This window comes from Dipodomys spectabilis, unplaced genomic scaffold (genome assembly GCF_019054845.1).
Source record: "Dipodomys spectabilis isolate Male_0828 unplaced genomic scaffold, ASM1905484v1 ptg000122l, whole genome shotgun sequence".
NCBI lineage: Eukaryota > Metazoa > Chordata > Mammalia > Rodentia > Heteromyidae > Dipodomys > Dipodomys spectabilis.
The window spans coordinates 1,233,127-1,247,557 of NW_024870799.1; the positions used below are offsets into that span (position 1 = coordinate 1,233,127).

The 14,431-nt window shown below is 36.6% G+C and overlaps 1 non-coding gene across 1 annotated transcript; it reads right to left on the minus strand.

The window, feature by feature from the left end:
- Positions 1-231: 231 nt before the first annotated feature.
- LOC122115632 lies at positions 232-338 on the minus strand. The gene has a single exon (XR_006148821.1). It is a non-coding gene; the product is annotated as a U6 spliceosomal RNA (small nuclear RNA).
- Between the last annotated feature and the right edge of the window lie 14,093 nt (positions 339-14,431).

Here is a 14,431-nt window from a genome sequence, read left to right on the forward strand (position 1 = left end):
TAAATAATGCTGCAATAAACATACTTGTGCTGGTAGTTTTAGTATGGTCTTGTTTGTGATCCTTTGGGTAAATGAACAAAAGTGGGATTGCTGGGTCATAGGGGAGCTTTATGTGGAGTCGTTTCAGGAAACTCCATACTTCTTTCCAAAGTGGTTGAAGAAGTTTACACTCCCACCAAGAATGCAGTAGGGTTCCCTTGTGGCCCCATCCCCTTCAGCATTTGTTGTTGTAAAAATATGGACTGCTTCACGAATTTGAAAGTCATCCATGTGTATGGGCCATGCTAATCTTTTTTGTATCATACTGATGTTAGTGTATGGGCTGCCGGATTAAGCACAGAACATTTTTTATATAGAAAGTGTAATTGATTTTCTTAAACTAGACAATTCCACAAAAAAGTAAGTTCAAAAGAATTTTCATGAAATTTTAGAATCATGCATTTCTTACACAAGCACATATTTTTGATGTTGGCATAATTTGTGGAGGGGAAGGGAAAGATGTTTAAATAGGGATACAGGTAGACCCATTGCAACGATGAAAGGAACTTCACAACTTTGGCACCTCTACTACTGCCATACCTGCAGATTGTAATTTGATTGCTTATTTTGAGGTAGCATCACAATGCCTGGGCCTGCTTGGACTGTGGTCATCCTAACACAATCAAAATACATTGCACCCAGCAAATGGTTAGAGTTTCCTGAAACTTCTTTTTTTTTTTTTTGTCTGGGCTTGCCTGGAACTGAAATTCTCTAATCTCTGTTTTCTAAGTAGATACTATTACAGGCTTGAGTCACTTTATCCAGTAAAAGTATACAATTTCAAGATATCTTGATATTGCCTATATTTGTGCTTAACATATATAGCTAACCTTAATTTTCTCCCTCTTTTGTTTAATACTCTGAGTTGAAAACATTGACTTTCTTGCTATACATGGCTTTGTTTTGGGTGGAATCCCATCACAATTCAAAAAATCTCCCAAAAGTTTATGTCAAATCATGGAAAAGAAGGCTGCAGGTTGGGAAAAAAAAAGCACTGATCCTTAACTTACATTTGCAGTATATTTATAGTGTTAGTCAATACTTTCTGAAGTATGAGAAGAGAAGGAAGACAGAAATGTGAAAGATGTCAGGTCTCTGCAGAATTTCTGTAGTTGTCACTTCATGTTATATTCTTCCTTAAAAATTGCTTTATTAAAACCCTCTGAGTGAATATTGGTTGGGCTGTTTGGTAACCTTACCCAAGAAATGACGCTGATTTTAGAAGGCTGATGATTTGGTAAATAAAGGAATAATGAGAATGAGCACTGATATTGTCACAGAATGAGCCGACAAGGTTCATTGCTGAACAGCAAAAGAAAGCAGTTTCAAGTCCGATGATGCACATTCGAACATATATAGATAGATACATATATGTATACATATACAAACATGCATGAAAAAGTATATATCCAGTAGAATATAGAGAGAAAGTTGGTGTGACAAGTATTAAACTATATCAAACTGGTTGCAGGAAAGGTCCAGTAAAATATCAATAGTTTAGCATAGATTTTGCATAGATTTGTAAAGGATGAAAATTCTTTCCTCATTTTATACTTTACAAATATCTTTAGTACATTTTAAGTTTTTTTTATATTGTAGTTGGAACATCTATATAATGCTGAGAATTGGAATTACATAAAGTATGCAATATGAATAGGCCAGCCAGTATAGGAAAGTTCATGAGATTCTTATTTCCAATTAACCACCAGGAGAAATGGAGTTCCAGTTCAGATTTTATGTAGAGCACTGGCCTTGAACACAAAAGCACCAGTCAGGCTGTGAGTTTAAGCCCTAGGATCTACAGAAACAAAAACACAAAATATAACTTGGAGTTAGATATTTTATAATGAAGCATTTTTATATACTCTACATTGTTAGAAAGACTAGATTTCTGTGATGTCTTTATAACCTATCATAATAAGTGATATTGTCCATTTATTAAGCAGAAAGGCTTACTCAGATTTATAAGTTTGAAGGTTTCAGTGTATGTTCAGTTGGTTTTATTGCTTTGGTGGCCTGTGACAAGACAATGTCAAGGTGAGGAGTATGTCAAAAAGAAATGTTTTTGATCTAGAATGATTAAAAGAGAAAAGAAAGTAGATGAGTGTGCATGTTCTCAGAGGTTTCACTCTGAAGAACTTAATCTCCAGAAGAACTATGCAGGTATTCTCCACAGTCTGGGAGGAAATGGAAAGTCATTTTTCTTTAACACATAGGTCTTTCTGGGGCATTCTAAATTCAAATGGCAACATCCTCACCAGTGATAACGAATTGTCCAGGGGGGGGAAGCAAATAGATATTGCTATAAATTCCAATCAGATCTCAGCAGACTAAATATTTTATAGAATTCCTATTAAAATACTTTCTTGCAGACTGACTGCGTCTTCATACTACATATTTGTATATCTGTATGTATGTGTGGATTTGAATAAACTAATGTAGCAATGTGGCAAATTAAAGTATTAGTAAGGCCTTTCTCTTCTCATATCATGAAAGCCTGCCACAATTCTCAATCAAATCCCATTCAAGATTCAAATTTTAATGCTGTCCCAAAACTTCTGTATGCAAACCCAGGTACATTCACTTCATTTAAGACGGCAATGATATATGAAAATTTTAAGTCTTCCATGGAAAAAAATTGTATTAAGCGAAGTTAGCCAGGCCCAAAGAAACTTAGGTCCATTGTTTCCCTTAATTGCAATAGCTAGTATATGTCTGAGTCATGCAAAAAGTCAGATAAGTTGATGTTAGGGAAATGAACCCTAATATATGTATTCAAATGTTTTTTTTTTTATTTCAGGTGATTGTTTCTAACACATTTATAAGATTATTTCTTTGTTGCTTTGTATGTCCCTCTCCCATGGTATAACCCCTGCTTTCACTGTATTTGAGGTTGGTAAAATTTGTGAAGGGGAAGGGAAAAAAGAAATGTTTAAATAGGGGTACAAGTGTATACATTCCAACAATGAGACGTACAAGTCGTTATATGGAAAAACGAACTTTACAACTTTGGTGGGGGCGGGGATGAGGATTGGGTAGAGGAGCAGGGGAGGGAGGATGGGAAAGGATGGGAAGAGTAAACAAAGGAGGAGGCTACAGTGCTTGATAAGAAATGTACTCATTATCTTGCCCATGTAATTGTAACCCCTCTGTACAGTATTTTCACAAGAAAAAAAAAAAAAGCAAAATTTAAGTCTTCCAATTACGTTGTCACCAAGGAAACATGTACAATATTTCCTTAAAAAATATCTAGATTGTAGAACTTTAGCCAGAAAATTGAAGGAGTATACATTATAGGATTTAATTTAAATATTTAGTCACTGAAATGGATATTCTATATCCACAACTTAGAGCCCTTTCAAAATACATAATTGCAAACCTCATCTATTACCATCTTCTGTGAAGACAGTCCTTGCTGAAAACGAACCAGATGTGGTAAACCAATTAAAATGTACGCCTTTGTCAAATGCTGTTGTTTTAAAGCATGGAAGTGATAGAACAATTAATGCCAGTGAACAGCTGGTTCTAAGGAGTATGGATAGTGATTACTTTGGACTCTAGGTGGAAAAATCCACAGATGTTTCAGATTGTGCTTCGTTTTGGCATTTGTGAGATATACTTTAAAAAGCACAATGAATGAAAGCATGTTGTTTTATAAAGATTTTCTGACTGACAAACCAGGGAAAGAAAACTTATTGAAATATTTCAAATGAGAAGACAGACAATAGGGTGGGTAAGATGTGGTATGCAGCTTTAAATACAGACTGAAGCAAACCAAAGAATGGGAAAATTTTTTTCCTTAAAAGCTTTCTGGGTGTATTGTGCTATACACTATAATGATGAAATGATCATTTCTTTGGAAAAGTCATGAAAAAACATTGTCACCTGTTGAATTTCTTTATAAAGTGAATCTTAAATGACAAGAATGAAGAAATTTAAATATGTTAATAAAACATTATCAAGTATTACTTTAATTTTTGATTAAAAGTTAAAGCAAACCGGCAGACTACTAGTCCATTAACATTTATGTTTCCTGTCATATTTATTTTCCTTTTGTTCCTCTTTTTTGGGTGGTGATATTTTTTTTCAGAAAGGCAACCTAGTCTTAACCATTACCCACAAAATTTATGCTGTCATAGAATCAGAGTTTTTTTTTTATTAAATTAAGACAATAGTAGGCTCATTTTATGCCAAACCAAAACATAAACACCAAAAACATTTTTCACTAAAAAACCATTCATAAAAAATCATGAGGTGGAAAAGGCTCTGGAGGACAGGTCTAATCCAGGCGCCGGAGGAAAGGCTTAGGAAAACACCTGAACATGTGGCATCACAATGCAGCGCAGCCGGTGCAAAATGCAAGTATCCCTTACATGGGGTGCCCTGGAGGTTCCAATCCTGGGTGTCCACCTCCTTTGTGCCCACAACCTGTAAATCCGGCCATTCCTCCTGGTCCTGTTCCCGGGTGTCCCTTTCCTCCAGGACCTCCCCAGGGGAACCCAGCTTTCCCTCCATGTGGGCCCTCTTACCCTGTGCCACAGCCACAGTATCCAGGATACCAACCCTCAGGTCCTTACCCACCCCATGCTGACCACCTGCACCTGGCATGTGTCCTGTGAATCCCCTGGCTCCTGGCATAGGCCCACGAGCCCCAATGGACAAGAAAACACTGAAGAAAATGAAGAAAACACATAAAAAGATGCACAAACACCACAAGCATGGCAAGCATTCCTCCTTTTCCTCCTTCTCTTCCAGCAGAGTCTCTGACTGAATTGAGGGCCTGGACCCTCCCCTCAAGTCTCACCAGTTTTGCTCTCATCAAGCTTCTGCTGTGGTGTTGTACTAGGGGCAAATTAGCACTCTGATCCCCACCCCACCCTCATCTGAGCCTTACCCTGCTGTTCAGCCCTGACTGGCTAGGGAAATGGATAAAGTATTTCTGTGGGCTAGTAAAGACCATCTCCTTCCTGGTTGATCGATTTTTTGTTTTCTTTTTCTTTTTTTTTGGTTCGAGACTGGGACTCCAGCTCAGTACCTAATGCTTTTACTCATTGGCTGGCACTCTACCAATTGAGCCGTGCCTCCAATATCAAGAGCTGAAGACTTTAACAGAGGAGCAGTTTCTTGAAGATGGTGAAACCTCTGAGCTAAATGCTGAAGACAAGTTTAAATTCTGTAAAATGTGATTTTTTTCCTTCCATTTCCGTTTGTAATACGTGTGGTTGGTGGAAATTTCATTATGATAAAAAAAAACTGTATTTTTTTTATAAAGGTAGCATACTAGGATCATTTAGAGCTAGATATATTCCCAGTAGGCCTCTTAATGATTTCATTAACTGCAAGGCTGCCTCGATTCAAAGCAAGAGTCCATTTGGTTGATGAGCTTTCTGGAAATGTAATCTCTACTCCTTAGCTCAACATGCTAGCTCAGGTCCTACTCTCATTTTCCAATTCTCAGTCCAAATAAAGCTATTTTTTTCTGGTCAAAAAAAATCATGAGGATTTGGGGGAAGATGGAGGAGGAGAAGCTGGAGGGTAAACAAGCTCTTACATAGAAAGCAGTTTTAATGTTCCAGTGAACAGTCCTAGGCTAGAGAGTCACACCAAGTGTGCCATCACAGTACAGAGAGTTTGGCCAAAGAGGGAAAATCCAGGCAAGATAACAGATCTGAGCCCTTGCCAGTAGCCACAGCTGAGGTGGCAGTAGGGACAGCGCCACTGGCTGTAGCCCCCATCCCTACAGAGAGAGTCCACGACAAAGGCCCCAGATGTGGCCAGTGAGCGGATTCTACTCAACACCAGCAAGAACTAACAAGGAGCAGATATCTTCATCCTGCAGATCACAGACCAGAGACGACGCAGGAAACAACACTCTGTCATGAGTAGAATCCTGACATCCTCACTCCTTCTCAGGGAGCAGAGGAGGGAAGGCCACCCATCCCCCACTACCAGAGATCTCCATCTAAGATACTGACCTCCACAGGGCTGAACAGTTAGCTCCAACTCAGGCCTTGGAAGAAAACAAAAGAGTCATTTAGTAGGTCACAGGAAGTAGACATGTCTTGCTAGGCTCAGCTCCACCCAGGGGAATGTCACCCCACCCAGTCAGAAGAACCAGTGTCCTCAGAGGAGTGATTTCCTTCACAGGGTTAACAGAGCCAGAGGCTGCCCCTCCCTACAGCAGCCTAGACAAACAATTGAAACTCAGTAAAAAAAAAAAAAAAAGACCCTGAGAATGGGTTCCATGAGTGTTTCAGGACTTGCCCCACAGGGAAAAGCTACTGTTTGCTGAAAGGCCTCAACCCTACCTCATCACGGCATTTCCACACTGGAGGAAACAGCCATCTCCCTCTTTTGTGATACTCAAAACAGATCTCCCTTCCACCGAATAGCCTGGGAAGAGGATCACAAAATTCTGGGTAAAGCAGAGCATTTTTCTGTCAGCACGAAAATAATTGACTTAAGAAACCAGTCAAGCAAAAGGAAAACCAAACACCACAAGCACACCAGAGACTCCACCAAGAGACTGGTTATGGACACAGAGGAGATACAGGGTCTTCCCATTCCTCCCACCCCCCACAAAAAAAACCCCAAAAATCAAAGAAGTCTTTTTTTAACCATTTTTCAATTTTTATTTTTTAAAAAAGTGTTTGATGTTAATTTTTTTCTCATAATTTTTATTTTTGATGTGTGTGTGTGTGTTTAATCTCTTTTGACATTTTGATCCTTTTTATTGTTTTCATTTTTTTTCTCTCTCTCTTTCTTTTTTGTTTGACTTAATTGCTGTTCAGCTCATCCCCAGATATATACCTGTGGTCAATTATTAGACCTTATCCCCCATTGTGTACATACTTACTCCTGAAATTTATTACTCGATTCAAAACATCTTAGGCTTAATTTCTTTAATAGCAGTATTATCTCTTTATACCAATATAATTTTCAATTAACTAATTTTAGTTTTCTTTTATTTTTTAGTTTTTCATGTTTCCTTTCTATTTCTCCTCTCATCTCATCCTATCCTTATCTTCTCTCAATATCATTTTTTAAACTTACATAATTTTTAAGTGTTTCACTTCTTAGATTTAAATTTTTGTTTATCCATTTTTTCTTTATTTTTAAAAAAACTCTCTCCTATCATTCTGTCCAATCCATTTCCCTCTCAGAGATTAGGACTTGGTTAAATTCACTCTTCTTTTACCTTTCCACATCCCTCTAATCCTATTTTCTTCCACAATTTTCCCTAAACTTAATAATTTCTGGTGTGTCAAGTTCTTTTTGCTTTTATTACCCCATTAGTCCATGGTTGTTTGAAGATGAATAGGTTGTATCTGATGAAGTAGATTGTATCTGCAGTCATTTTGACTGTGCAACTACAGGATTCTGGTTGATGCTTGCCTTAAAATAGTGGTCTAGCACAAAATTGGTTTTACTTTCATACCAAATGGGCAGAACAAGCCAGAAAACACAAGGAAAATGACAAGTCCAGGTATATGAATTCTGACTCATGATAATCAGGTGACAGAATACTTAATGAATAATCCAGAAGAGAGTTCCCAAAAAGCTCTACAAGCACTACTAGTATACATGGTGAATGAATACATTGAAACCTTGTAAAGGACTCATTGTGAGCATGATAGAGAGTGAGAGGGGGCAAAGCAAAGATTAATACAGGAATCTTGTGAGCATGAGGAAGCTACTCAAAGATTAATATAGGAATTGCACATGAGCAGGTTGAGAACAGTCAAAGAGAAATACAGAAATCGCATGAGAAGGCTGAGATCAGTCAAAGAGAAAGACAGGAATTGCATGATCGTGAGGAAGCTGTTCAAAGAGTAATACAGGAATTGCAAGAGAGGGATGAGAATACAGCAAGATCAATAAAGGCAATCATGGAATCCATGAACAGACAGCTGAATGAATTCAGGGAGACCACAAAGGGAATGCTCAATAGAGCGCAAGAAAAGTAATGGGAGCCCAAGGAAACCATAACGAATCAAGTAAGTGATTTGAGAAGAAACACTGACCACCAAATTAAGGAAGTAAAGTTTATACAAGACCTAAAACAAAATTCCAACGAACAATTTGAAGCCATCAACGCCAAACAATTAGAAGGAAAAGAAATAAAAACAAAGTAGAAAGTCTTGACAGTTGGTTAGACCATGCAGAAGATCGAATCTTGGGCATTGAAGACAGCCTAGATATTATAAAGAAAGAATGTATAACTATCCAAGACAAATCCAAGAAATATGATAGATCTATTCAACATTTCGAAAGCACCATCAGAAGGCCTAATCTGAGGATAATGGGTGTAGAGGAGCACCTAGAGACAGAAGTTAATGGTTTAGGAAATTTATTTCACAGAATCGTAGCAGAGAACTTCCCAAACATGCAAAAAGATAGGCCTATTCAGATACAAGAAGCTTTTAGAACCACCAAACAAGACTTACAAAAGATACTTGAAGATGTCCTACACATAGAAAACCAACTAAACCACAATAAAGGCCAAGAAACAGGCTCCAAGTAAATAAAATTAGAACTTAACACCAAAAGCCACCAAAGAAAGTCCTCTAACACATGGAGGCTGAACAACACACTGTTGAATCACCAGTGGGTCATGGAAGAGATTAGAAAGGAAATGCAAATGTTCATGATATTCCACAACAATGAACACATGAATTACCAGCTCCTCTGGGACACAGGAAATGCAGTAGTCAGAGGCAATTTTATAACTCTGTGTTCATACATCAACAAATTAGAGAGATCTGAAACCAACAATTTAAAGAGACATCTGAACCTCATTGAAAAAGAGCAACCAAATAAACTCCAATCCAGTAGATTGAAAGAAATAATTAAAATTAAATCAGAATTAAACGAATTAGAATCCAAAAAAAAATCATAGAATCAACAAAACAAAGAGTTGGTTCTTCGAAAAAATTAACAAAAATTGACAGATGCTTAGCAAATCTTATCAGAAAAAGAAGAGCACACACGGAAATAAACAAACTCAGAAATGTGCATGGAAACATCACCACAGAAACAACCAAAAGCCAGAACATTAGAAGGGAATACTTCTCAAACCTTTATGCTAATAAGTTTGAGAACCTGGTAGAAATGGACCTTTTCCTAGCAAATATTGACATGCCAAAACTAAACCAGGATGAGTTTAATCAAATTAACAGGCCCATATCAAGCATTGAGATAGAAGCAGCAATAAGAGAACTCCCATCTAAGTACCAATGGATTTACAGCGGAATCCTGCAAGGTCTTCAAAGCAGAGCTCACACCAATACTCCTCCAACGCTTCAATGACATTGAAAGAGAAAGCGCATAATGGGACTCATTCTATGAAGACATCATAACCCTCATCCCAAAACCAGGCAGGGACTCATCAAAGAAAGAGAACTAGAGGCCCACTTCTTTGATGAACATTGATGCAAAACTTCTCAACAAAATTTTGGCTAATCGACTTCAACAATTCATCCAAAAAGTCATACACCACGATCAAACAGTATTCATTTCAGGGATGGAAAGCTGGTTCAATATACACAAATCAATTAATATAATTCATCACATCAACAGGAGCAAAGATAAGAACCACATGGTTATCTCAATAGATGTAGAAAAAAGATTCTGACAAGTTCCAAAACCCCTTTATGATGAAAGCTCTGGAAAACTAAGGAATCCAGGGAACATTCCTCAATACAATAAAGGCTGTATATGACAAACCTTCAGCCAGCATTACACTTAATGGTAAAAAAAACTAAAGCCATTTCCTCTTGGGAACTAGACAAGGATGTCCAATCTCTCTACTTCTCTTCAATTTAGTATTAGAATGCCTCGCTACAGCAATAAGACAAGATGCAAACATTAAAGGATCCAAATAGGGAAAGATGAAATGCAACTTTTGCTCTTTTCAGATGACATGATCTTATATTTAAAGAATCCCACAGAATTCACTCCCAAATTACTCATGCTGACTCAAAATTTTGGCAAAGTAGCAGGGTATAAAATTAACACTCAAAATCAATGGCTTTACTGTATGCCAACAATGAGAAAAGCATGGCTGACATAAGGAAAGCAACTCCACTCGTAATAGCCCCACAAAAAATGAAATACATAGGAATTAGATTAACCAAAGAAGTGAAAAATCTATGATGAAAACTTAAAAAACCTGAAAAAGGAAATCAAAACAGAACGTAGAAAGTGGGAAAATCCTCCCATGCTCCTGGATTGGAAGGATCAACATCATGAAAATGGCAATACTTCCCAAAGCTATGTACAAATTCAATGTGATACCTATGAATATTCCAACCTCATTCTTCAAAAAAAATAGAAGAGACAATCCAAAAATTCATATGGAACAATAAAAGACCCCGAATAAAAAAATGATCCTCAGAAAGAACAATGCCGGAGGAATATCAATAGGAAATTTCAAACTCTACTACAAAGCCATAATAATCAAAACAGCTTCGTACTGGCACCAGAACAGATCTCAGGACTAATGCAATAGAACTGAAATCCTAGAAATTAACTCACAGATTTATAGCCATCTAATCTTTGATAAGGGAGCTAAAAAAAATAGAATGGGAGAAAGACCGCTCCTTCAGTAAGTGGCTGTCAAACAAAATTGGTTAATCACTTGTAGAAAACTAAAGCTATATTCTTATATATCACCCTGCACCAGGATCAACTCCAAATGGATCAAAGACCTGGAGTTACAGCAGACACCCTAGGTCTCCTTGGCACAGGCCAAAATTTTCTTAATAGATACCCAGAAACACAACAAATCAAAGAAAGGTTGGACAAATGGGATTACATATAATTGTAGAGCTTCTGCATGGCAAAGGATAAAGCTAGCAAGATCAATAGAAAACCCATGGATTGGGAGAAGATCTTCACTAGCCATACAACAAACAAGGGTTTCATATCTAAAATATACCTGGAACTCACAAAAGTAAATCCAACAACAAATCCTCAAACAACTGCCCAATAAGTGGGCTAAAGACTTAAAGAGAAACTTCTCTGAAGAGGAAAGAAGCATGGCTAATAGACACATGAAGACATGCTCAACTTCCCTAATCATAAAAGAAATGCAAATCTAAACAGCATTGAGATACCACCTCACACCAGTTAGAATGGCTATAATCAAGAACTCTAATAACAACAGAAGCTGGAGGGGATGTGGACAGAAGGAAACCTTACTGTATTGTCGGTGGGGGTGTAAACTTGTTCAACCACTTTGGAAAGTAGTATGGAGGTTCCTCAAAAGAATCCACATAGAGCTCCCCTATTTCCCAGCAATCCCACTTTTGGGCATTTACCAAAATGATCACAAACATAACCATACTAAAGCTACCAGCACAACTATGTTTATTGCAGCATTATTTACCATAGCTAAGATATGGAACCAACCCAGATGCCCCTTAGTAGATGAATGGATCAAGAAAATGTGGTATATATACACAATGGAATTCTATGCCTCCATCAGAAAGAATGACATTGCCCCATGTGTTAGGAAATGGAAAGACTTGGAAAAAATTATATTAAGTAAAGTAAGCCAGGCCCAAAGAAATATAGGTCCCATGGTTTCCCTTATTTGCAATAACTAGTATATTTGTGAGACAAGCAGAAACGGTGAGATAAGTTGAAATTAGGTGAAATGAACCCAAAGATAAGAACTCAAATGTTTTTTCTCTTGCTATTGTTTCTAGCATATTTCTAAGATGATTTCTTTGTTGCTTTGTATGTCCCTCCCCCATGGTATAACCCCTGTTTTCACTGTATTTGATGTTGGTATAATTTGTGGAGGAGAAGGGAAAAACAAATTCTCTAAATAGGGATACAGGTGGACCCATTGCAACAATCAGATATACAACACGTTATGTCGGAAAACGAACTTTACAACTTTGACACATGGGTTGGTTTGGGGGTGGGGAGTTGGGAAGGGATGGTAAGGGGAAACAAAGGAGGGGGCAACAATGCTTGATAAGAAATGTAATCATTACCTTGCTCATGTAATTGTAACCCCTCTGTACGTATTTTCACAATAAAAAATATCATGAAATTTAAAGTAAAAATCCATGTCAATTTTTTGGCTTTTTTTGGTCATGCAGCTTGAATTTTGGGACTGGGCACTGTCTCTCAGCTCTTCAGCTCATTGATACCTCTGTACCACTTGAGCCACAGTGTTGTTTCTACTTTTCAAGTGGGTTATTGGAGATAAGAGTCTCACAGACTTTTCTGCCCAGGCTGGCTTTGAACCACTATCCTCATTCTGAGACTCCTGAGTAGCTAGGATTACAGGCATGAGCCACCAAAGCCCAGATCCAAGTCAATTTCTAAAAAGCAAGCTTATTGAAACTTCTGGATTTTTCCAATAAACAATCTTTCTTTTTAACATTAGTTTATAATTATGAGTTATTTTTAGATGTAACTGTAAACTTTTTAATAGAATCAAACATAATTTTTACTATTACTCAGTATTTTAAAAATCCACTGTAATTAGCTTTCCCCAAAGTGTATTAATTATATACTACATTGCTCTCTATTATTACACTCTATATTACATATAGTGTGAAGCGAAAATAATTTGGACCATTTCATATAAATTATTAGATGGTATTTTAGCATTATAAATTCACATCTGTGATTTTAAAAGAAGGAAAGATGATTTTAGAGTTAAAATCAAATGGAAATGTGTTGTGTGTACTAATTAAAGCAAATTTATGAGTTCATACAGACAAAATTATTTTCTTTCCACTAAAGGCTTTGAAGTAATACTATTGGAAATAGTGAGGCAAGGGGAAGAAGAATTCAAATCATGTCAAAGAATGTGTCTGTTATTCTGCTACCCCCTCCATTAAGAAGACCTACCTGGTCCCAGATGTCACAAAACTTCAAGTATCTCTCTTAGAAATCTATTTGGAAAAGTTCTAAATCACTGATTATTTATGTACTTTCTGTTATATGAAACAAAATATAGACACAAAACAACTGAAATAAAATGCACACATATGTTGAAGTCACCACAGCTGGAAAAACAACCAACAAAGTAGAACTCCCCCAGGAACAAAAACTAGTTGTGCCTGGTTGTTTATAAGCACAAAAACCTCAAATACATGATACCCTTGAGTAGATCCATAAAGATAACTGTGTCTCAGAAATATGGTTGTGTTATGAGAAGTACAAGTTGTCATGTCGAAAACGAACTTTACAACTTGTTGGGGGGGGGAGGATTGGGTGGGGGGGCGGGAGAATGGGAAGGGATGGGAAGAGTAAACAAAGGAGGAGGCTACAATGCTTGATAAGAAATATACTCACTATCTTGCCCAGGTAATTTTAACCCCTCAGTACAGTATTTTCACAATAAAATATTATTAAAATTAAAAAAAGAAATATGGTTGTGTTAATTTGTAATTAAATTCATCTAGATGAAGGTAATATAGCAAATCACATGAATGGATCAAGTTGTTTAAAACAAATATGACTGTATGTGGAGTGGGAGCTGCACATATTAAAAGAATAAAATAACAAAAATCATGACATACTTAAAAAATTCAGAAATGCAATGAATAAGTCCAATAGTATCCATGTTGAGACCTAAATCCTACTGATTTAACAAGAACAAAATATACAAATAATAGAATCTGAGCAGGGTACCTGAGTATACATAATTTTAAACTACTCCAAATTGTAGAAGACTGAATGTAGGTTATCTAAAGGAAAACATCAACCCATGAAATAAATGACACTACAAATTTCATGAAAAGATAGAAGTAGATTCTAGAAAATTCTATTTTAATAAGTGATGATCAAAATCTTTTTAGTACTGACAAAATTACATACCCATTTAGTTAGATCCAAGATACTCAAGCTGATTTGAAATTTTGGCAAAGTAGCAGGATACAACTATATCGTTAGTATGGATGTTGACTCTGGCATGGAATTAATTTCCTCTTTGATCTGATAAATGAATATATGAAAGAACAGAACTTCAGCTAAATATCAAGACCTAACTAAACATATAACCAGAAAAGTCTTCATGCAAGCCGTATTGCAACTGGGATAAAAGAAGTATCAGTCATACTGATTCTGTATTTATTGTAAATGCTGATTTTTTTCATAAAATATTTCTTTAGCTTGCATTTTTAAAACATTGTGTTAATGATATATATCTTGGTAACTAATTTTGGATTCCAATTTAGTTCTGAGTATAAGGTCTCACTTCAGTTCCTAACCCATGAAATGATATTGTTTACAAAACAACTGCTATTTATAATACATTATTTATAATACACAAAATCTCATAAGCATGACACCAGTAAGCATTGGTTAACATTTTGATATCATGGTCTCATGACTGATGAGGCTTATCTGTATGAGTATAATTGTA